At 40.5% G+C, this 24,983-nt stretch overlaps 1 protein-coding gene across 1 annotated transcript in view; it reads right to left on the bottom strand.

Moving 5' to 3' along the window:
- Positions 1-24,983, bottom strand: part of DNER (delta/notch like EGF repeat containing) — a 278,622-nt gene that overhangs the window by 193,061 nt on the left and 60,578 nt on the right. The gene's annotated exons all lie outside the window — the stretch shown is intronic.

Below are 24,983 nucleotides of genomic sequence, written 5' to 3'. Positions count from 1 at the left end.
AGTCAGTAACATGGGCATGGAGTGACACCTGGCATGAGAAGAAGCAGGAAAATATATAAAAAGGAAAAACATGGAATTAACCAGTGGACCATCTGAGCCCACAGGGTAGAGAGGTAACATCTTACATCTTCCGATTCCTTGGAGATGGTTGTGGTTACTGAACAAACAACCCATAATTAATGCTCAAAATAATGCCATTGGGTCAATAAGAAGGCTAAATGATGTTGTGTGTGCTCCACTGACAGATAGTGCACTGTGGCACTGCTCCTCTAAAATGACTGTGAGAGGGGCGGCAGGTGGCTCAGTTGGTTGGAGCGCGAGCTCTGAACAACAGTGTTGTTCGACTGCCGGTTAATCATATATATAACAGGGTAATCGTTGCCGGTTCGATTACCACATGGTCCAGTGAGCTGCACTCTCCACAACTAGATTGAAGACAAGGAGCTGCTGCTGAGATGCCGGAGGGCCGGCTGGATGGTTCAGGTGGTTAGAGCGTGTGCTCTCAACAACAAAGTTGCAGGTTCAATTCTCGCAAAGTTGCAAGGGATGGTGGGCTGCGCCCCCTGCAACTAAAGATTGAAAGCGGAGACTGGACTTGGAGCTGAGCTGCGCCCTCCACAACTAGATTGAAGGACAACAAGTTAGAGCTGATGGGCCTTGGAGAAACACACTGTTCCCCAATATTCCCCAATTTAAAACAAAAAATAACTGCAAGGAAGAAAATCAGAATTCAAAGAGCAAAGTTCAGGTACCTGGACACTCATTTAAAGTAACTTACCATGTGCTAGGGAAATGAGCAGATTCTGTGTTTCTAAATAATTAAATAACAGTGGATATAAAATTGCCACAGTGATTTCCAGTCTGATTATTTTTACATCTATTATTTCATCGTACTATTTCATGGAATGCCGGAAATGCATCAATGAATGCTCAAAGCCATTTGCCTATAATTATCTGGTTGCCTCCGCTTAGAATCAGAAGAAGAAAAAAAAAAGTTGTATATGTAACTATATATAACTACATGTTTATAAAAGCTACGTATTTATAAACTTTGGAGGAAAAGCACAAGATCACTTTCAGGACCTTTCCCAGGCAACAATGCATTAATAATAAATAACAGCAATAATGGCAGCTATTATTACTCTGTGTCAACCACCATGGCAAGAACCTTACATATGTTTCCTCTGAGAATGGGACAATTAGCCCAATGTACATATAAGAAAACCGAGACTCAGAGAGGTTAAATAACTTGCCAAAGATCTCAGAGGTGGTAAGTGATAAAGCCAGAAGTAAAACCCAGCTCTCTCATTCTCAAAAACCATCTTCTGAACCACCGTGAAATTACTCAAGGACAGAAGGGGTAACAAAGGGCAGGAGACAGGTAGGAGAGAAACATGATCTAGAGCAATCAGAAGAGTAAAGAAAACTCGGGAGTCCTGTGAGCGTTACACAGAACACTGGTGCATTAGAGCACAGTACAGTTCAAAATATGAAACCAAAAAACCTATCTAATAACAGCTAACATTTGTGGTGTGCTTAGTGTGTACCAGGCACTTGACACGTATTAACTCATTTAATCTTCCCAACGTGCCTACAAAATGATACTAACATTATCCCTATTTTATAGATGAGGAAACTGAGGCCAAGTGGATTGACAGCTTGCCAAGGGAACACAGCTACAAGTGGTAAAACAAAGTCTGAACGCAGAAAGTCTTGCTCCAGAGCCTGAGATCCGAACTGTGTAATACTGACCTATTTATTACATTACCTGCTATTCAATCAGTGGTAAGGAAGTGTGAGACACAATTTAGAAATGGATACTTACAAAGAATGTTTTGACTATTAAGGAGGCAAGCTTCATTTACTTGAAAATTTCACTTTTGTAGAAACATTCATTTCTCAACAATGTTAGGTCACTTCTTTAGAGTTCAAGTCCCAAACGCCTTTTTTCCCACTGATCTGATAACCCCAAATATTTTCATCTTTCTGAAGATACAAAACACACCTTTTAAGAAAAGTAAATAAACTCAAAATTTTTTTAAATACATCCCAAAAAAAGTTTGAAACATCCATTAACCGCTTAAGGAATATCTCTGAACCCTGAACTTGATGGCATGATATATGACTTCTCTAATTGTAATGAGGGAAAGAAGTGCACCTTTAACCAGCTCCATAACATATCATATAATTGTGAGTTTTCAGAATTAAGGCACTAGTGATAATGATATAACCCATAATCACAATACTCTAATATTAAAACTGAATCAAACTCAGAAGAGTTACACCTAATCAGTATTTCACATACATACACAAATATATTTAAATCTTTTCCTCAAAAGTTTTAATCAAAATAAATATCAAAGTGACTTTGAGATGTGCTAAAATTTTAATTAGGTTTTAAAAAGAGATCTATTTTCTGTACATTGATTTGCAATGATTTTACTCAGAAATGAGCCATTTAATCATTTCTGGATCTGTCCGCGTAGCATTTTGAGGTCCCCACGTTCTCAATGACTTCGTTTTCAACGTGAAGAGAAGCAGAATCCGTGCTCACTCAAAGGGCAGCTCCACCAGGACACCACCAAAGCCTCAAGGGTGCCCGGTGGAAGCAAAGCCACCCCAGATCCACAAAGGCGGCCAAAAGCTACAACTGAAACAAGTATAAATAGTTGACAGAGCAACTGCACATGTTTTAGTGAATGAATGAGAAGATTAATGGAGACTAGACACTGGTCAGGGTTTCAAATGTGCTGCACTGTGAAACCTCACTTCTCCTCCAGCATCTCCAAAGACAAAGTAATATGAAAATAGGAATAACTGATGAGAATTTTACATTGGTGATTAGCACTTAACAAAGTTACTTCTCAGCAGCCTAATCCCTAGGTGGTCTTTCGAGCAGGTTTCTTAGAAATGACAGCAGTACTGCTAGCCATACTGTTTGCTGCTTCTGCATTTGATGGTTAATCTTGTCTCAAAGAGCAGGATCAGGTTGTAAATAACAGAACTGAACCAAGGTGTTGAAATCTGTCAATCTTGGGTTCAAGTCCTGCCCCTATCCCTTTGAGCTGTGTAATGCAACGCAAGCTTCCTACCTTCCTACAACTCTCAGCCTTAAAATGTAGCTAATCCCAGAACTTAATTCATAAAGTTATTTGGGATTGCATAAAAGAATGCATAAAAGAAAGTGAGCAGACAGCCAGGTACCGAGTAAACACCTAAACATTCCAGCCAATATTAACACTAGTTTGCATTCTAAGAATGCCTGGATTCGGAGGCAATGAGTTTATGGATGAGTAAATTAACTTTGTTTCCTATTCTCTCTTCCCCTGGATCATTCTCAGCCTGCACTGTTATTCCATCCTCTTTGTTGTTCCTGAACAAGAAAAAGCCCTGTGAGATCCAGTAATTAAGGGTTTGTTTTACTAGTACAAAAGTGAGAGGAAGAGAAAAATCACCAGGGTGAAATTTCTTCTTCACACTTGAGAAAGCAGATGGATGAAGCTAATGTGGAATTCACTGGAACTTTTTTCTGAACTGAAGTGAGTCGGGTGGACACACTCAGCCTGTGGCTGTTGAAAACCAGGAGCAGCAACACCTCCTGGGCCGGAGTGGGGTGTGCGAAGGCTCTGCTCCCGAGAGACGTAATAAATAGAAATACTAATGGAAGAGGAGCAAACCCAGGAAGCAATTAAGGAACGCTTAACAGGAAGGGCTGAGCAAAACCAGACATCATCATTATCACTTAATTGTTTTTCACGTTATCTTTTTGGACTCAAATTACTTTCATACCAGAATCATAATTACGGGAATCACTCCAATCCACACACTGGCCTCACAGTTGACACTCACCTTCTCTAACCAAATAAATGCCCTCTGCTGAGCTTCAGCCATCAGCATCCCTTTCAATAAGGGCTTCTGTCAATCACCTTACTGTGTGTGATGAAATGAGCACAGAATTGAAGCGGAAGCGTTCCTATATGGCGCTGGGTGCTTGGTGTCTTCTGTAGACATTCAATAATGTTCTCTTTGCTTTCCTGGCAGAGATGCTAAGAGCCTCAGAAAAAAGCAAGGATGTTTGTACTCCAGGGCCAGAACTCTGCCCAGGCCGATGCGTCTACGGTGTAACCCACCACAGCATCGGTAAACCCTCTGCTCCTGAACGCACGCTTGCAACTTCATGTCCACTAAAGGAACAGAGACCGGGCAGAACTAGTCCCCAGTGAACAGCTTTACTAGTACAACAAGTATGTGATTATTTGGTTGAGTCTACCCATAATAGAAAATAATTGGGGCATGATACATGACTTCTCTAATTGTAATGAGGGAAAGAGGGGTACCTTTAACCAGCTCCACAACATATCATATAAGTGTGAGTTTTCAGAATTAAGGCACTAGTGATAATGATATAACCCATAGTCACAATAATATTAAAACTGAATCAAACTCAGAGGATTTATAACTAATCAGTATTTCACATACAAACCCAAATATATTTAAATACTTTCCCCGAAAGTTTTCATCAAAATAAATATCAAAGTGACTGTGAGATGAGCTAAAATTTTCACTAGGTTTTAAAGAAGATAAACTTCCTATACATTGATTTGCAATAGTTTTACTCAGAAATGAGCCATTTGAGGTATGTGTTTTATTGGCCATGCAACTTTTTGTTATTTACAAATATCTCACATTGAAAATTCATTAAGACATAAAAGGAGCCAATATTTTCTCTTCCTAGTAGTTTAACAACAAATCCAAATCCACATTCTTCTCAGCAACACAATCAAATCTCAGAACCGGGAAGTGCTGTCCTGAAGGAACAGGGAGCAGTAGCCCATTCTAAACTGTGGGTGAGGGGAACTAATTCTGGAATAGAAGAGGAATACAGTTTTCTTAATTTTCAGCTACATACCGGTAATAGTAACATAAATAAATGGCTAACGAACGATGTGAGGTCCCACGGACATCCTGTCATTCTCCTATAAATTAAAAACACCTGGAGGAAGCACACGGCTAAAATCAGCTTTACGTGCACGAATTGCACGTAAATCCTAAGGTCTTTCAAGAATATCCGAACTTATTTTTGTAAGTGGCTATATGTTCCCCTTCTGATATCAGAAACACGACTAATCTCAGCAAACCACATTTTCATAAACTATACAAACAGAAACTTCAACTCGGTCAGCGTTCCCATCACCACGCTGAAACCCAGTCGTGTCCATACCCTTCAGTCCCTGGTTCTCCTGAGTGAGCAGTTCTCCACCTTGGGGACACTTCAGATCACCCAGGGACACAGGCGCCACCTGGCCTAGCAAACCAGAATGTCCCTGTGGGGCTGAGTTTCAGCATTTTTAAAGCCTCCCCATGAGTCCAGGGCACAGCCAAGGGCGAGAATACAATGCAGAGACAGGTCACACTTGGTGTTCGTGAAAGTTTGGTATAGAACGTCACCTGAATCAAAGTCCCCAGGGATGTGTGTTTAAAAGGCTGATTCCTGAGTCCCACTTCAACCCACTAAATCATAATCTCTAGGAGTGGTGCCTAAAAAATGTGCATTTTAACAAACCCACACCGCTTCCCTCCCCCACACCCACTGTCCTCTAACGGAGACCCTGATCTGGGCAGCACGGCGGTGGTGTGCCCTCGGGTGTTAAGAGCTTCCTATTCACCTGGACATGGCACTATAGACATGTTTTGACCTGAATATACTTAATTTCGACTTTTCTAGCCTAGTTCCAATTTGTTTTTTTAGTGTAGAATTTTTTAAATTTATTATCAGGAAGATTGTTTTCTTCCCCTCAATCCCATCATTACCCATTGAGACAAGACAGACTTGCAAATGGGCTGGAGAGGTCCAAGGGAAGAAAGGAAATCTGCAGGCTTCCTTTCCACCCTTTTCCCCACTCTCCTGCATGGGTTCATCTCCAGGAATCGGATACTCCGATGCTAAAAGGAAAACCCTACACAGATGTCCCACATTGGGTTACTATCCCTTCACCTGGGCACTCGGGCTTCACCCGAGTAACTAACAGCTACGTGTGATGAGGCTTCACAGAATCCCAGAGGTTCAGGGTGAGAACAAACTTGAAAAGTCTTTAAAAGCAAACTCCCCAGCCATCCCAGCTGCTTCACAAACATTCTTCAGACAGTGTTTTAAAAGTGTGTAAATGTGGGAGGTGGGTGGAGATGGGGGAGAAGATGAAGAGATTAGAAAGTACAACTTAGTAGTCACAGGATAGTCACGGGGATGTGAAACACAGTATGGAGAATATAATCAATAATGTGAAGATCAAGTGCCAGATGGGCACTGGACTTATCAGGGGGATCACGTCATAGACTGTGTAGATGCCTGACCAATGCACTGTACACCTGAAGCTGAAGTAGAATAGTATTGAATATCAACTATAATTAAATATATATATATATGCTATATAGTCATATATATAGTCACGGGATATGGAGTACAGCATAGGGAAGATAGTCAATGGTATTGTAACGATATATACGATGTCAGAGGAGTCGTAGATTGGGGGGTATCACTTTGTGAGGGGTATAAATGTCTAACTATGATGTTGCTTTGTATAGCTGAAACTAAATAAATGAAGTGTCTAAAGGACTGAAGGGGTTTGTTGCAGAAGGGCTGGTAGGCAGCTAGTTGTTCTCCCTGACCTCCTGGTAAAGCAGTGAATCGGGAAAATGAAATAGCAGAGAAGGAAGTAAGAATATAACGAAAAGGAAAACACAAGCATAAGTTAAAAGTGAAGCTGAGAATGAAAAAGAAGCAGAAAAATGGAGTAAACCGTGAGAGACCTTTAGAGGGTCCTAAATTCTATGGTCGCAGTTCTGATCTTTCATTGATGGAAGGGAGAAATTCTGCAGGCAGGGAATTTCTTGTCTGGGACATCCCCTCCTAAAAAAAGTATCACAGGAATCCAAGTCATTTCTCTCTTCAACAACAATTTACAATGTTTTCTTCTTTGCACCAAGAAAATGAAAAGACAAGAGAGTCTCTGGAACAACATAACAAACGAAAAAAGTTAAATAATGGCTTTAAGAGACTCTCTAAACTTTTCTTCATCACAAAACTATAATAATGTCTTCCCATACCTCTAGTAAATTAACAAGAGTGTAAACTCGTTCCGGTCAAAAGACAGTGGCATGTCCTAATTTTGACAGGATCAGGTATGTCTGCCTGCATGCAATCAGCAGTTTCCACCAGTACTAAAACAACTTTAAATAGTTTTTCTCTGCCTTTTTTAGGCTGACATTCAGCCCTCACTTCCAGGCAGCCTTGAGAGAGCTACAGTAGAGCTACAGTTCACCTTTGTATCTGTGTACATTTCTGGAGGCTATACAGAATTATCATTTCAAATCATGCCCCTTAATTTTATCCCTGCTGAGGTTAGCTCAATGTACTCTGAGACTCCACAGTCTATGACTTTCTCAGTTTTTCCCTCCGATTTCCAATATGTAAGCGAATCTCCTAAAGTACTTGTACGTGAGGGTGAGAATCCACTATTATTTCATTTTCTTATATTAAGGACAAATCAGACTATATGAGAAGCTTTCTAGGATGATGGCATTTCTTTAAACAAGACCTCTAAGCCCAAGGCTAAACAGAAATTGCAACCAAACCGAAGAAAATCATATAAAGCAAATTCATAAAAATCTCCTTCCCCAATGCAGTTCTCTTTTCTTTTATTGTCGAGGAAAATCAAGGAGGGTTGGGAGAGGGTGGGGGGTAAAGGAGAGTAGACAGAGCATCAGTAATTGAGTGCAGACTGAGATCAGCTCCTATTCCTCCCGACTGCCGCTCTCTCCTTCTCCTAATCGCAAACTTTCCCTTCTAATTCCCTGCTCTTCATTCATTGCCACCTTCTTCCATCCTCATTGTCTCCCCCTTACAGGCTCCTCCACAGCTCACATAAAATACTCACGCAGCCGGAATGGAGTATGAAGGCCATGGTCATTGGGTTACCTCAAAGGCCAGGAAACAAAGGAGATGGGGGAGAAGAGCTCAAGAGCCAGAGGAAAAGCCCACTTTGTGCCTATGCAGGATTCAAACTCTAGAACTGACACAGAGCGTCTTCTCAAAAAGCACTAAGGTTGTAAGTCAATGTGCTGTTAGGAGGGAACATAAATTACTGAAGAAAGGAATCTGAGTTTGAATCAAGGGGAGAGCCAACGGGGTATGGCAGGAAAGTCGCCCCAAGTATATAAACGAGTTAAGGAAGGTCGAAAGCAGGACCGCACAAAGTAACACTGACGACCAGCAAAAGAATTCTAGTTTAGTGAGACTGGAAAGAGACAGTTGAAATAATGACAGAGATCAAAACCTCTCAGGCAGAGGAAGGCTGAAAGGGCTGTCTGCTACGTAACTTTGATGACAACGGTTGGACCAGAAGTCTCTGTTTAATCCAAATGCTGGGATAGAGAGATATTGAGTGAACACATCAGCTATTCAAACCGTTCCATTCAACTCCAAAAAACTGGACAGAAGTTCATATATATGTTCTGAGCTAAGTAAAACACGTATAGATGGGCTTTTTAAATTATATGGACAGGAGAGCTAGAGAAAGCACAATTTTAATCGTTTTTCCTACTTGTTTATACAATCATTATTTAAGGCCTTTTCTTTAGACCTTTAAAAAAATTCAAACACATCTGAAAGCAGTTATAGAGAATCAATGCTACTTTTATTGTAAAAGCCTAACGATAGGGATGGATCGTGTTGAAACTATAAAAGCAGCAGCCACATTTGCCTGTTTGGGAAATAATACCACCTTTCCATGTATGAAGGTAAATCAGTAAATCCACACATTCAACATGTTGTTATTAGATATTTTAACTGATTAATCAGGATGTCTGGACTTGTTCCAAGGTGTCTTTCACTTTGGGTAAGTACTGAGAAATTCGAGTATTAAAACTGTCTTGGAGTGTAGTACACACAATATCTTTTCCACATTAATTAAGAAGGGATCATGTAGAAATGCCCATCTGAGAATAAAAGAAAATCTATGCAAGTGAAGTCACCTTTAAAAAAACATGAGAACACGTCAGAGCTGATGGGAACCACAAAGGTCCGCAGCACGAACCCCATTAGCAATCAGGTTGGAAGACTAAGGTTGTGAGAGGTTAAATCACTCACCCCAAATCCCAGAGCAGTCAATGCGTTTTTTCTTTTCACTGAAGCAGTGTCCCGATGAATCTATCAGAATGTCTCTTTGTATGCAAAGTAAATCTTCGCTGTACCCACCTGGGACTTACTTCCCCCCTTCAAATTAGCACCAGAAAAACTGCCTGGTCCCAGCCTCACGCAGGGAACTGGTGAGGTGCCCACATGAATGCTTCCCCTCACAGGTCCCCACAGATTAGTTGTTCATTACACAGGGAGAGCAGTGACTTTACAGTAGGGAAAGCTGGAGAACACATCCAGGACTTGGTGACCAGCGTCACATCAGCAATATGGGAACAAGTCACAGTGGCATGCCACCTGACAGGATCAATGAGAAGCGTCACTTCCGGGGTATTCCTGACACCTACGCGTAACCTGAATCTAAGGAAGTTTCAGACGGACCCAAGTTGAGGGACATTCTACAAAATAACTGGCCCCATCTCTTCAAAATGTCAATGTTGTAAAGGACAAAGAAAGACGGACTGACTGGTCCAGATGGAGGAAGGCTAAAGGAACATGACAAGTGACATGCAACAGAGGATTCTGGATTGGACCCTGGACCTGAAAAGCTCTCACTACAATGAACAAGTAGGACAGTAGGTGACTTCTGATAAAAGTCTGTGGGTTGGATAATAGTGGTTTTGTCAAAGTTAATTTCCTGATTTTGACACATCTGCATTATGGTTATGAAAGAAAACGTCCTTGATTTTAAGAATTACACACTGAAGTATTTAGAGGTTAAAGAAAAAAAGTACCTAGAGAGTGTTTATTGCAAAAATCTATGATTTAATAAACACACATTACCCTGCATTTTATAAATATGACTCACTAGTTAGAAAATTTAAAAGTAAAATATTACAACAGGTCATCTAAAACCCATTTATTTCATGACATTACACATAGGTTTGTTTTTAAAAAAAAAACAGGAGAATAGCATACAAATATAATTAATATACATTTTACATGACACAGCAGGCTTCGTGAGGAAATGAAGATCCGAAGACTTGGTTAGACCTGAGTGTTTCTGTGCTAGGTTTGATGAGCAGTGGAAACGCGGGGAGGAATATGACAGGTTAAGGTTAAGGGGTGTGAGGTTAGTGTGGTCAGCGGGGGCGAAACTTAGCCAGTCCTGCCTGTTGTTTGTTCACATTCTTCTCGGCCTTTCTTCGTCCTTGGAGACAAGGATGCTCATTTCCTTTCGGTGTAGGGAAGGCGGCTCTCACATGAGCATTTTATGACCTGTTTCTGGGAGAAAGGCGGGGAGAAGTTCAGAATGACCTTCCTGTTTCCGTCGTTATCTCAAACTCCTTCAGCCAAAAATATTTAATATGCCAATGTACCATATTTCAGGGCAGTGTGTCCTAAACTCCACTGGAGAGAAATCCTTAAGCATTGATCCTGCCTTTCCTATACGAAAAATATTTCAGGGTTAACAACAGCTTTAGTGGATGCGGAAAAGTCCTATACAGAAGAATCGCAGCTAATAATAATAGGAGGAATGATGAGAAAATCACCAGTTTGTAATCTTAATGAAATAATCCATTCACTGTAGCCATCATCTCTGACAGGAAAGAAAACTGGTGAAAATTGATGCGTAACTTTTCAAATTGAGAGATGTAACACTGTTACGCCAGTATACGCTTTCCTCAGCATGTCACCAATGGGATTTTCTTCTTCTTGTTTTTTTTTTTTAGGTGTACAACATAATGATTCCATATTTGCATATATTGTGAAACGGTCAGCACAGTAAGTCTAGTTATAATCCTGATATCACCATAGATAGTTACAAAAATTTTTTCTTGTAATAAGAACTTCTGAGATCTACTCTCTTAGCAACTTTCAAATGTACAATTCAGAATTATTTACTATAGTCATCATGCTGTACATTACATCCCCTTGGCTTATTCACTAATCTGTTCTCTGTGTCTATGAGTTTGGTGGGGGTTTTATTTTTTTAATTGATTTATTTGCCAATTACAATTGACATACAATATTATATTAGTTTCAGGTGTACAACATGGTGGTTAGACATGTATATACCTTATGAAGTGACCACCCCAATAAGTCTAGTACCCACCTGACAACACACACAGTTATTACAATATTATTGACTGTATTTCCTATGTTGTCCGATGTGCTTTGTTTAAAAGGGAGTTTTGAATATGCCTCAGACTTCCTTCAATTTGTTCTCACCTCTACTATTTCTTGTATGACTTGATCAGTTTCTTAGTTCCCTGAGTCTGTGAAAGATTTCCTATTTTTTTGTACTCTTTTCATCATTTGTTAGTGGGAAATTGAGTGGAAATAGAAGTTTGATGCACACTTAAGTCAAAATCCTATGTGGAAGTAAATTTAATCTTTTCAAAAATTTTTTGACTTTTTAAAAACTATTAGCAATGCTTATTTATATGCTAGAAGTAGTCTCAAATATTGTCTTTTTGAACTTTTTTAAGTTTTTTACTATTTTTTAAATTGAGATATAATTGACATAAAACATTGTATTAGTTTCAGGTATACAACATCATTCAATATTTGTATATATTGCAAAATGATCACCACAATAAATCTAACATCTGCCCCATACATAACAAATCTGGGTTAATAAAGCCTTTTCTAATTTTAATAAAAGCTCAACCATTTGTTACCCAACCTTCTAGCTTTCTGGTATAACAGCAGTTCCAGAGGAAAACAGTTCCAAAATATTTGAAGCAAATCAATAGGTATTTATCACCTATTAACAATGAACAATACCAAGAGAGAAAAATAAAGACACAAAGACTGCATGAATAAAACCGTGATTGATCAGAATGCCCTTGGAAGAGAGACAGGTCTGATTTACAGGTGATGCTTTATAAATGACACTTGTTCACTGAAAAGGCAAGACACTGGGAAAAACAAGCTGCAACCAGACAGAAGACAAGTGGTAAGAAGAGGAGACTATTTCTGGAAGCTATTAATGTGCCACAGTGAGCAGCAGGTTTTTAGCAGTGATTGGAGAGGAGAAGATGACCCTCACCAGCAGGGAAACGAGAGAAGGAGTAAGGGAAATTGACAGAAGCAGGTGGGAGGGAGTAAACACCAGCATCTGGGAGGGGTCAGAGGTTGAAATTGCATCTACAGCCCCAGAGGCACTGAGGAGGCAGTGAGATGTGGTCAACTCGGTTTTCCACGATGGCGCATCAACAGCTCCCATCCCACATCCTCTCCTGCAAGGTGACCTCACCTCTTTCCCATCAGGAGGTGGAATCTTTTCCTCACACCAGTCAAGGTCGGGGGGCTCGCGGCTGCTTTGACCAATAGAGCAGGGCAGAAGTAACCTCATGCCAGTTCCAGGAAGGCATTTACCTAGCCAGGTAGCTACCGCTTCCTCCCTCTTGGGAGGCAGCCACCATGTTTGAAGTGAAACTACCCGGAAACCACCATGCTAAGAGAAGCCTAAACCACATGGAGATGTGCTGGAGCACAAAAATCAAGGTTAGGGATGAAAGGGGCAGGAGAAACAGACCAAGGATCACCAAAACACCCAACTTAAGAGGAAAGAAGCCATCTTAGCAGTGGATCCTCAGCCCCAGACACTCCAGCTGACACCTCATGGAACAGAGACAAATTCCTCAGCAGAGCCCTTATCGAATTCACAGTCCAAAAAATCCTGAGCAAAATAAAATGGTAGTCTTAAGCAGCTAAATTTGGGAGCAATTTGTTACACAGAAATAGGTACCCAAAACACAAAGATCTAGTCACAACTTCAGTCTTATAGAGAAGCAATTTTCAACAGATTTTGAACTGCTGGATCTTTTGGCCAAAAGGTATCTTATTCAGAACCCAAAACTATGAAACAGAAGAAACCAGAGCTGCTTGATTTTGGGGGACAGGGCTTCAGGAGTCCCAGGAGCTCTGGGCTGTAATGCAGTATGATGCTAGAGCTAATGAGTTCTGAACACAAAAGGGCACGCAACATTTCCACAAGAAGTCCTCACTGTGACCCAGCTTCCCAAGGCACGATCTACGTGCAGGTAGAACCCTTAACCTTAGCCTCTACGGCCAGAGGGGACCTGTCTAACAGTAGGTAGGAGCTGAAAGCCAAGACATAAAAAAGGTAGCTTCTTCCCCTGTCCCAGACTCCGACCCCTGACACTTCCATCTTCCATTTCATAAGTTCCTTCTAACATATTTTCAAATACAGTAGTAGCTCGGTTTTCGAACGTCTCCATTGACAAACATTTCGGTTTACGAACGCCGTAAATTTTATGGATCTATGGTATCATTAGATAGTAAAATTCATGCTAAATTTGCAGTTTTAGGGGTTTATTTTAAAGGTCTGGAACGGATTAATCCATTTCTTTACTTTCTATGGGGAAACCACACCTCGGTTTTCAAACGTTTCAGAACTCGAACAGTCTTCCAGAAGGATTATGCTCGAAAACCGACATACCACTGTAATCTTAACAGGTATTTAAAAGATACCAAAAATCCCTCACCCTGCCCCTTCCCTTTTTTCTTCTTCCTTCCCCTTAATTTTTTTTTTTCTCTCAGCGAGAGAAATAAAAAGTATTTTGCATGGTTTTGCACAGTGGTTAGGTGATTAGACTCTAAATCCAAACTCTCTAGATTTCTATCCTAATTTTGCCTGGGCCACTGTGCCTCTGTTTTCTAAGCTGTAAATGAGTGCGACTATAGTAGAACCCTGCTTATAGAATTGATGTAACGCTTAAATGATTAATATGTAACAGTCAGGGCTCGGTAATATTAGGTCATGATTATTGTCCTAATTAAAGCTTACAGCTTTCCCAATATTCTAGCAAGGAGGAATTTATAGGTAACACTTGACAGGTACCATAGATAATTATGCTCACAAGACTCCGGACATATTATTATTAGCCTTATAAAGACTCTCTTTACATTTTACCCAGGAGGACTTACTAAGGAGGCTCAATAGCACTGTGGCTATGATACTGAAGCCTCACCGGGCAGAGACGCTCAGAAGAGCTTTCAGAACTGTTGTCCCCATTGGGGTCAGTCAAGTCAACAACTCCAGGCCGCTGGTTTGAATGAATAAGCCCTTGAAGGGCCCTCGACCAGTACATGAGTCTAGGGTATCAGAGAGGAAGAGCGCCGTGGGGCTTCCAGTCCTCCCAAGCTGAGAGTCTTCTTAGGTAAGAAGACCTCGAAATTGGCAAAGCAAAACATCACAGTGTTGATTCAGTTCAGGTTTGAAAAGTCTGAGCTGGTCACCCCGGGACAGCACCCAGAAATGCAGCAAGGTGGATTTGAATGCCTGGCACTCTATGACCACACCAATGGGTGCCCTTATCTCTGATATGTCAATTTTTAAAGCAGTGTTTGCTGATCCCAGGTGGTAGATTTGTGCATTTTCAGAAAGGATGATCAAAAAGTACCAAACACAACATTAGAAGGTTAGTATAGCTGTAGGAAATATGTCTCAAGTTAACAAAGTATAGAATTTGCGCCTCTCTTAGCAGTCTCATTTATGAGCACAATCCATTACCCCAATCACTTTCCAGTGTTCATTTTGGCAAGGTTTGCCCATCTTCTATTTTAACAGGTGACCACATAAAAAACACGTTAATGTTAAACAGAATGTATCCATTCAACACCAACTGTATCGGGGACCCTAGAAGTCTTGTAGACTCACAGAAAATAAAATCTCCTAGCCAGATGTTGAAAATATGTCTCATTTGTGCTTGTTGCACATAGATCACAAGCTAGTATATAATTGGACGAAGACTTTTTATTGGCAGCACCTTATTTTCATACCTGCAGGGGGAAAAAAATCATCTGAAGCCATTAGCTTGCCTGGAAAAGATCAACCAATTGATGGCCAAGGCTTACCTCAATGACAGTGTCTGGTGGCTAAGGGGCATGCTGACTATGTCCTTTCCCCCAGTGCTTCCTTGGAGGAGCTTCTTGGGGAGCCACCTAGAATCCATCTCTCAAGCCATACGGTTTGCCTTCTACTCTGCGCTGTGCCTCCCAGCTCCCTCTGAAATTTGGAAATGCGATTTACATACGGAAAGAGACTCTCTGGAGAAAGACACTTCAAACCACTAATGGCACTTTCCTGGGGAATGTAACTGATAAGAAAGGAAAATGGGGGAACTTGTACTTTGTGCACTTCTGTATATTGAGCATTATTATCTTCGTAACAAAAAAGCAAAAATTAAAGACTCACTGAAACTTTCTGGGACCTGATTTTCTCACCTAAAAAGGAACATGACCAGACCATAAACTAGATGATATGAAGACATCACTTCCAGCTCTTACATTGTTTAGCACCAGAAATGCTTTCTACACAGCTACTTACAAGCACTTTCATGTCCACAGCTTAGTGAAAGGGCAAAGGAGAAGAAAGGGATGTATATTGCTTCATCTCTCTGTGCCTTAGGTCGCTCGTCTGCAAAATGCGGGTAGTAACAGCATCTACTTCGTAGGGTCTTTTTAGGAATTAAATTAGCTATGAAAAATAAATGGCAACTGTAAGACATCAAATGTCTGCTGCGATTATTTCTGTTATTGCCATTATTATTTATTCTGTATCAACCAATAAAATACATCTGCCGGTATTTTTCCCTAACTTTGCTAAAATAAGCACTCCAAAACATTTTGAGCTAATACAAATTATTCTGTCAAAATATACAGCTGCGATGAAATATATCTCTTTGATTAAAGTGTTGGCACCAAAAGCAATGTTACTGAACACAAGATAGTAGGTTTAGCTGATAAAAATGAAAAGTCAAATTGCCTCAATATCAATGTCATATTAAAGAAAGCATGCCAGCATCCAGGGAATTCTGGAAAGAGCATTCATAAAGAAGACCGTGCAAATTCAAAGTTACTCATGTTTTCTATTAACATATTACAAAACAGTGAGTTGGGCATTCTGACACATGCAATTGAAAGCTAAATAAACACTAACTATGCTATATCACTTGCATACTAAAACATCCACCAGCTCAAAAAGCAACTCTGTAATTGAGACTGAATGAGTGAAGCATTTCAAGAACTCAATTCCACAAACATTGACCAAGCCTCATCGTCTTGATAAAGGATTAACAGATGTCTGTACTTCCCAACTTAATGTGCAGATTGCTCATTTACAATCAAAACTCAAACTGGGTTTTTGGGGGTGTGGGATAGGGACAAGTCACCAAACAATTATAACATTCATGTAAAAAGGGGGAACGTAGAACTTTTTTCAAGTTTTGAAAGAATTACAAAGAAGCCCTATTTAAATCGTGGTATGAATACAGAGAGTCCAGATTATTGAAATAGAAATATCAGTCCAGAAAGGATGTCCAATAGGAAACAAACCAGTTTTGCAGCCGTGTTAATATTTTTCTTCACTATAATAAAACAATAAGAAAAACATTAGTCGCAAATATTCAAAGGATCTAAAGAGCTAATTCACAAAATAAAAACTCTAAAAAGTGAACAGTCATGGGGGAAAGTTCAAGCCTACCAGTAATTAAAAATGCAAATTGAAACAAAATATCATCTTTCCCTAGTAAATTAGCAAAAATAATTTAATTAATACTCATTATTATATCTAATGTCAGCAAGAGTTCAATGAAACAGCACTTCCAGACATTGCTTATCCATAACATTGTAAATTGGTAAACTCTTTTGGGCAGTAAGTGAACAAGTGGCATAATTTAGCTTTAATTTAATATGGGAAAAGCTATACATTCAAAGTTGAATATCAGAAATACTAAATTTGGAGAAAATAATGTGTGACATAAAAGAGATGGCTAGGCCGATTATAGTACACAGGTTATTGCAACCATTAAAAATCATAAACTAGGGCCAGCCCAGTGGCTCATGTGGTTGGAGCTCCGTGCTCCTAACACCGAAGTATCCGGTTCGATTCCCACGTGTGCCAGTGAGCTGCACCCTCTACAGGTAAGATTGTGAACAACAGCTCTCCCTGGAGCTGGGCTGCCCCGAGCAGCCAGAGGTTGGTGTGAGCTGCTGTGTGCTGCCATGAGTGGCCGGTGGCCAGCGTGAGTGGCCGGTGGCCAGCGTGAGTGGCCGGTGGCCAGCGTGAGTGGCCGGTGGCCAGCGTGAGTGGCCGACCGACTGGCGACCAACTGCCTCAGCCGGGGGGAGCGCAAGGCTCATAATACCAGCATGGGCCAGGGAGCTGTGTCCTACACAACTAGACTGAGAAACAGTGGCTTAAACCGGAGTGGGGGGAGGGGAGGTGGGAGAAGGGGGGGAAACCATAAACTCTCTAAAACAATATAGAAAAAGGTAAATGATGGCAGGATATAAAATTGAATGCAGACCGTGATTAGAACTTGGTTTAAAAGTTTTAAATAGAGAATAAGCAAAAAATTACGACAGCTATGTTCAAGTGAGAGATTTTTTCCCTCTTTTTTTGCCAAATTTTCTGTGAAATTATGATGTTATCTCACTTTGTAAGGAGGAACTTGAGAGGCAGGAGACAAAATGTCCCAAGTTACACATTAGAAAGAGGCAGAACCAAGAATGGAACTCGTCTTCTCCCTCCCAGTCTAAAACACATTCTACTCTCACCGCACTGCTGCAGTATTTCTTACTTAGTAAATTTAGAGATATAGTTTTTGTCAAGTAGTTAGGTTGTATCCATTCTAATTTTGAAAGTAGTATGATTTTACTTTTGAATACTAGAAACATGTACCCAAAAGAGAGAAAAACAGTAAAGTAGTACACTTTATAATGATGTAATTACATTTGTTTATGGTAAATTATTTCTCTTTAGAACTTAAGAAGCAAGGCTCCAAGAGAAACCACTTTTTATGGAAGAAAACAATTGGTATTTACTGCCATTTCACAGTCTGGGAAGAAATGGGAACCAGAGAATTACCCGCCTTTTCTGTTCTAGTGGCTTCACAACACTGACTGCCCAAAGGAGACTGTCGTCACCATGGCAACCTGGTACACCATCCTCCAGGAAGGCAGGGAGGAGGGACCTGCCTTCCTAGTCAGGCTCACACTGGCCCCTCTGTTCATCCTATTCCCTCACCTGAAATGACCATTTTCCTTCTGCCAGTGAAAACCCTCAGGGCCCCACCAAATCCCTGTTCTTCTACAGGGACTTCTCCATAACTTTCAAGAACAGTAGTGACGCTCTTCTTTGAACCACATCTTAGAACACTTGATTGTCAGCTGAGTTTCATCTCAAGTCCAATGTGGCCGGTGGCAGTGGTGGTATTGAAAACGATTCTGTGCAAGGTTAGTAGTCCTTTTTTAAAAGGACAGCTATACCAATTATTAATGCAATAAAATATCTCTGTTCTTCCATACTGCCCTGAGCACCCTATGAACTGCTTGGTCTTCCCACAATCCTGGTAACTGAGGTGTTAATACCTGGAGCAGCAGGGAACCTCCAGCCCTCTGGCCAGCGTTAGTTTTGATTGGTCAAACAATACCAGATATTAAGTGTTTTAACTATAACCCCTTTCTTTGGAGGCACTGAGGTTCAGCAGGGGACAAAAATCCCACATTGATTAGTAATGTCTGCCAAGAGTGTAGAAAGGGAAAGATGGGCAGACCTGCTGAAAGATGCTTATCGATTAAACTGTCTGCAACACTCAGTTTGGCACTTTAGTACCTTCATAAGTCTCTCTGTCTTTACCTCTCATAGAGGACAGGGGATTGAAGGACGGAGGGAGGAAGAGGTAAAGACAGTAAGGAAGAGGAGAGGAAGACTGTCCGCTGCATAATTGAGACAGTTTGTATTTTTGGTGAACAGGCTGCCCTGCACAGTCTTAAACCAACTGCCAGTTTTTAAATAATTAGATCTTGACTCTTTTGTTTCCTATTTACAAGAGCATCACTTCCTTAAATACTCCATGAAATAATAATTATATTTAGAATAACAACAGCAAAAACAATGGTTTTTATAGTATTCACCACACAGTGGGCACTATTTTGTGCACTTTACATGTATTAACTTAATCCTCAAAAATCACTCTGAGGGTTATTTTACATAAAAATCTTTTTAAATCGTATGTTTTTATTTTAAACAACATTTTACAAAGGAAAAAACTGAGGCACAGAGAAGTTAAGTAACTTAGCCTCAGTTATATAAGTCAGAAGGGCAGGGTCGGGATTTGAACCCAGGAAGTGAGATTCCAGAGGCCACACTGTTTTATCGCACACCATAATTCCTCCAAGATATTGTTTGCTGGGGCAAAATTTTTGCACCTACATTTGCCTGAATGAAGCAAAATGAGAACAGCTTCCCAACAAAACCCTGCATTGCGCCACGCAGGGTTCTCCCCAGAGGGAACAGCAGGCTCAGTTCCTCAAGACACCTGAGTCAGGAGCACCCTGAGCTCCCCAGCTTGGGTCCCAAGTTGGGTGGGTGTACAGAGCTGCCAACTCATAGGAAAGACCAGTTTCCACTGGCAGAAAGGGGTTCATATCAGGACCAACAGATGAACAAAAGCCACCCCAGAAGAGCAGGAAGGAGAAAAGCTAGAACAGGCAATGCTGAGTAAGGAAGATGGGTGAATTAGCAGTCACAGAACTAGGAAGGACCTAGTTCAAGACCTAAATATTACAAATGAGGAAACTGAGGCCCACAGAGGGGACTGGGCTTGTCCAATAGCTGAATGATAAGTGTTGATAATAAAACTTAACTAAATTCAAGGGTCCTCATCTCTAGGCCAACACTCCCCAAATCGTGCTGCATCAGGACCACTAAAAAAGTATGAAGGAACAATGTGGCAAAAACTGCTACCTGTTTCCCTAAATCTGCTTTGCTCCCCTGCCCAGGCACACCAATAGACTACATTTCTCAGCCTCCCTTGCAGCTGGGTGTGGTCATGTGACTGAGGTGTAGCCAATGGAAGGGAGGAGGAAGGCACAGGTGCCACTTCCAGTTCTGGCCATACAAATTTACCCTACTGTTCTTCCATGCTCAGACGCCTTTCTGCTGACCAGAATGAAAGTCCTGTGTGATCTTGGATGAAGTTGCACAGCTATCTTTAACCTGGTCCCTGAATAAATGAGTGGAGCAGACACCACCCAAAAAAAAAAAAAAAAAAAAAAACACATCATCACCTGGAACTTGCCTCAATTATTATTACTATACTCATATGAGTGAGAAACAAACTTTTGTGAGGAGCCATTACATGTTTGGGTCAATTTCTTACACCAATCCCACCCTAATTACGGAAAAATTCTAGCTGATCTTCCCTGACCCATCCTTGAAAAGACACAGACAGACAGACACACACACACACACACACACACACACACACACACACACAATCTCACCAATCATTTAATTTATAAAATGGTAATACAATGTTTACCCAGACTCATCAATTTGAAATTGTTGAATCAAGGATTTAAAGTTACAAAAAATAACAAGCCTCCTCTCACTGTATTTTACTTGACAATTAACCACTATTTCAGTTTGATGGTAAACATGTTTTACTCGTTACTCTTAGCCTTGTATAGCAGTATGCTAGGACCAGCTCATACCTGCTTGCCAATTGTGAAATTTTCAGGAATTTAGTGAGCCAGTTGTTAAACACAGCTATTACTAAAAATCAAACAAACTTACAATTAAATAAATTGCATTAAAAGCAAAGGTAATAAATATGCAAACCCCATCTCTTCCTAATCATTCCACATTTTTTCATCTACGCTCCTGCAGTTATTTACATCTATGACATATGAAGGAAATTTTATATAATGGCCTGCTGGCGCACATCTCATCTCAACTCTGCGATCAGAGACATGCCCTTGGCAGCTTGCAATCAGCTGTAGTGTGAGCATTTACAACACAGAAATTGGCAAATGCTACATATCAGGGCTTTTTTTTTTTTTCATGGAGAGTCAGTTGTTAAATATTTACCCCTGCTCTTAAGAGGAAAACTCATGCTTGAACATCATCTTTTTAATTATTTTAAACACACATGGAGGCATTTGGCCTTTTGGTTACCATGGAAATATAATCATTTTTAATTTGTACATTTTACTTAATCTCAAAAATTATTAAGTTGCTTTAAAAAATTATTAAATGCTTTCATTACCATGGAAATAATTAGGATAAATGCCACATAAAACATATTAGTGGAAACTTAAACTCACTATGTATTTTCTATTCAAACTATACATTTGCTAACCAGGATTTCTCTTCCTTAAATTATGAGCAATCCTTTAAAAACCAAATGTTGACATAATAGTGGGAGGGATTGCAGGGGTTTATATATGTCAATTCTTTCCAACCGATCTATAGATTCCCAGCAATCCCGGTCACAATCCTAGCAGACTGTTTTATAGATATAGAAAAAACTGATTCTAAAATTTACATGGAAATATATAAAAGACTAAAAGAACCAATTGATTTTAGGGATAAAAAACAAAGTTAGAGGATTTACACTATTTAATTTCGAAAGTACACTTCTGAAATTAGTGCAGGTTACCTACAGTAATCAATGCAGTATAGTACTGGCTGAAAGACAGACAAATAGATCAATAAAACACGGAGTCCAGAAATAGACACAAACATTAGGTCAATTGATTTTTGGCAAAGGTGTCAAAGTAGTTAAATAGAAAAATCACTCTTTCTAACAAATGTACAGGACAACTGGATATCAATATGGAAGACGTCTCCTCAGTGATGCCTCAGTTCTCTTTTCCCATCTTCACATATTTTTTCCCTGCATTTTCTTTAATAGTTTCCATCTTACATGTTACATGATTAATTGTCTTCTTCCATCTGCACATTTTGATATGCAATGTGCATGAGGGGAAGGGCAGAAAATATGTATCTTCCCATGCGATATGAATTAAATTTCAATCAGAATAGGTAGGGATATTTTCTGTTCTAATGATTTAAATAAATTGATCAAATGCAGGACTTATTCATCTATAGGAACCTGCTAAACCTGTGGCCAAAAGTCTAAAATAAAATAAAAATACTAATATGAATCTGTCATGTCTTTGCCATATATAGATGGTCTTTGATTTACAATGGTTTGACTTAGAGTTTTTTGACTTTATAATGGTGCAATACGCATTCAATAGAAACTGTACCTTGAATTTTGAATTTTGACCTTTTCCCGGCCAGCGACATGTGGTACGATTCTCTCCCGTAAAGCTGGGCAGCACGCGGGAGCCCCAGCTCCCTGTCAGCCATGTGATCACGAGGGTCAGCAACAAATAGCCTATAGAGGACTGTGATGCCAGTGGTTGTGTGTGTTGCATTCTGAGCACATTTAAGGTAGCCTAGGCAAAGCTATGATGTTCAGTGGGTGAAGTATATTCAATGCATTTTTGACTTACGATATTTTCAGCTTATGATGAGCTTATCAGGACATAACCCCACTGGAAGCCAAGGAGTATCTTTAGTCATAGAGTCATTTCTTTGGAACAAACTATGCGAGACTGTCTACAAAATTGTGTGTGTAAAGTAATCTGATTCCATCCACTTCACAGATTAAGAAAATGAATTCCAAAGCAAGCACATCACTAATCCAAAGAAACTACAGCCTCAAGGCCAGGTCTTCACATTGCTGCTCCAAGGCTAGACTCTGGTGGGTTTCTCAGTGTGTCTGGGACCACCCTGATCCACCTGCAGCAGAGCCACCTGGGGAGTCCCTGTGAAATGTGGGTACCGGTACCTGGGGCTATCTTTGCCTCTGAATGGCAGTCACTGGAAGATGGCCTGGCTTTACACCTTACCATGTTCTCTGTGTGGTACTAAAGCACACTGAATTTAGGGAGCTCTGTGACCATCCCATCAGGAAAGGCTCCAAGAAAAGCATATAGAAACAAGAGAAGGCTGTGTGGAAACAGCTTTCTGAAATGAGAAAACAGGGTTAATTATTACAGTACAGATGATCTTAGGCTGTTTTCACTCTGATAGTTTTTTTTAAAATGTCTTATTTGAAGACTCAAGGACATTCAATAAAGAATAAGAACACAGAAGGGAATTCCTAAATATGTTATAAAACTGAAAATAAGCTTTTGAGTGTTTATATGTACATCCGGAAAGTGTGAGGAGCAAAACTTCAATAAGCCTGGGGCTTCTGGTTCCGTCCTGACAAAAACTGAGCAATTGGCCACCAAAGATTGGAGCCAGGAAGTCAAGATGAGGGCTCAGTCTCCCAGAATTCTGAGCAAAGAACTCACGGGCAGACCCTCTAATGAGGGACCCGTGCTGGACTCACAAGTTCAGAATTTGCATATTTTCACTGCTTAAATAACCTGACTGCAAGCTCTGGTTTCCTCCTCCAAAGAACAGCCTCCACTTGAACTTGGATCTTAATTATCAACATATATTTATGAAAGAGGCCTTACAGAAAAATTATAGCGAGGAGGAGAAACATCAGAAGAAGCCCTTCCCTCCAGCCCGAGGCACCATTTCCTCTCCCAGCTTACGTGGGCACTCTTGCAATGCACGTATTAATGTACAGCACCAGGCAGAAGCTATTTTTTTACAAGACAAAAAAAAAAAACCATAAAAAGCTAACATCAGCCCAGTGTACTTTCATGAAGTAAGGTCAACACAACCTTGATTCTGCTGTGGCAGGTCTTTGCCCTCTCTTAAAACCAGGTTTTAAGCTCTGGTTTGCGTATTTCAAGACTACACAACAATGTGATTCTTCCCACTCACGAAATCATAGCTTTGTTGAAAGGATTAATATAGAATTGTAACAAATGACTTAAAGATATGTGAATAGTGAGAAAAACGTTACATCAGTTGACACACGAAGGGAAAGCGGCTGAGAACGTCCCATACGAAAACCTTCGCAGAAATACCTTTCTCTCTATTTGTACCATACAAAGAGTTTGCATAGTTAAAGCAATTTCAAATATCTCTGATAATTTCTGGAATCAAGAAATATTTCAAATCAGTTCATTTTTATTCTACTTCTCAGTCACGGTTAACATGGAGAAAAAGATAAAGACATCAAAACATGCTCTAAGTATCTGAAGTGGTACTTTTCGTGGAACAATGGAATTGAGACAATGCCAGAAACTGCCTGGCACAGACGAGTCACTGGAGCCTTGAAAGTCTCACTGGGCAACACCAAGGACCCAGCAGAAATTGGAGACCATGAATATGCAGTGGCACCAGTCTCCAGGATGGGGAGTCCCCCCACCCCTGCCGCCGGCAGGGCTCTACAGCCTGGGTTGGGAGAAAATGAAGCCTTAATGGACTTGGAGGTCTCGATAAAGTCAAAGGGCAGGTGTGGCAAGAGCGCGTGAGTGAGGAGCAACGGCATGCACGGACGCTGGACTTGGAGACGCCAGAAGTCAGCAGTGCCAGGGCCAACCCTGTCTAGCAGGAGGTCACGGGCAAGAATGGCGGGCATGGAGCAGGTGTGAAGGAGATGCAGCTGGAGGGACAGAGCCACAAGGAGGCTGGGAGAGGGATGGGCTTGCCACAGGGTGTTACAGCAAATCCAGTGACACTGTAACTTAGGGGTGAGAAGAAAACTAAATGAGACGTGAAAGATTTTAAGGAATATGGATATGTGACAGTGTGGGGTAAACGACAGAAAAAGCCTCCAAGAGTACAATTTTGTATACAGACAGGAAAGAGCAATATTCTCAAGTTACCTTTGGGAAGCTAGGAGAATCTCTCTCTCTCTCTCTCTCTCTCTCTCTCTCTCTCTCTCTCTCTCTCTCTCTTTCTTTCTCTCTCTCTCTCTCTCTCTTACTCATACACAAAGTTAATACCAAGCCCCAGACCTATGATCTTCAGGGCTTTTTATTTTTTTCCAGCTGTATTGAGATGTAATTGACAAATAAAATTGTATAAGGTATATGATATGATGATTTGACA

Source organism: Rhinolophus ferrumequinum, chromosome 8 (genome assembly GCF_004115265.2).
Source record: "Rhinolophus ferrumequinum isolate MPI-CBG mRhiFer1 chromosome 8, mRhiFer1_v1.p, whole genome shotgun sequence".
In the NCBI taxonomy this organism is placed as follows: Eukaryota; Metazoa; Chordata; class Mammalia; order Chiroptera; family Rhinolophidae; genus Rhinolophus; species Rhinolophus ferrumequinum.
This window is presented reverse-complemented; position numbering and strand designations above follow the sequence as displayed.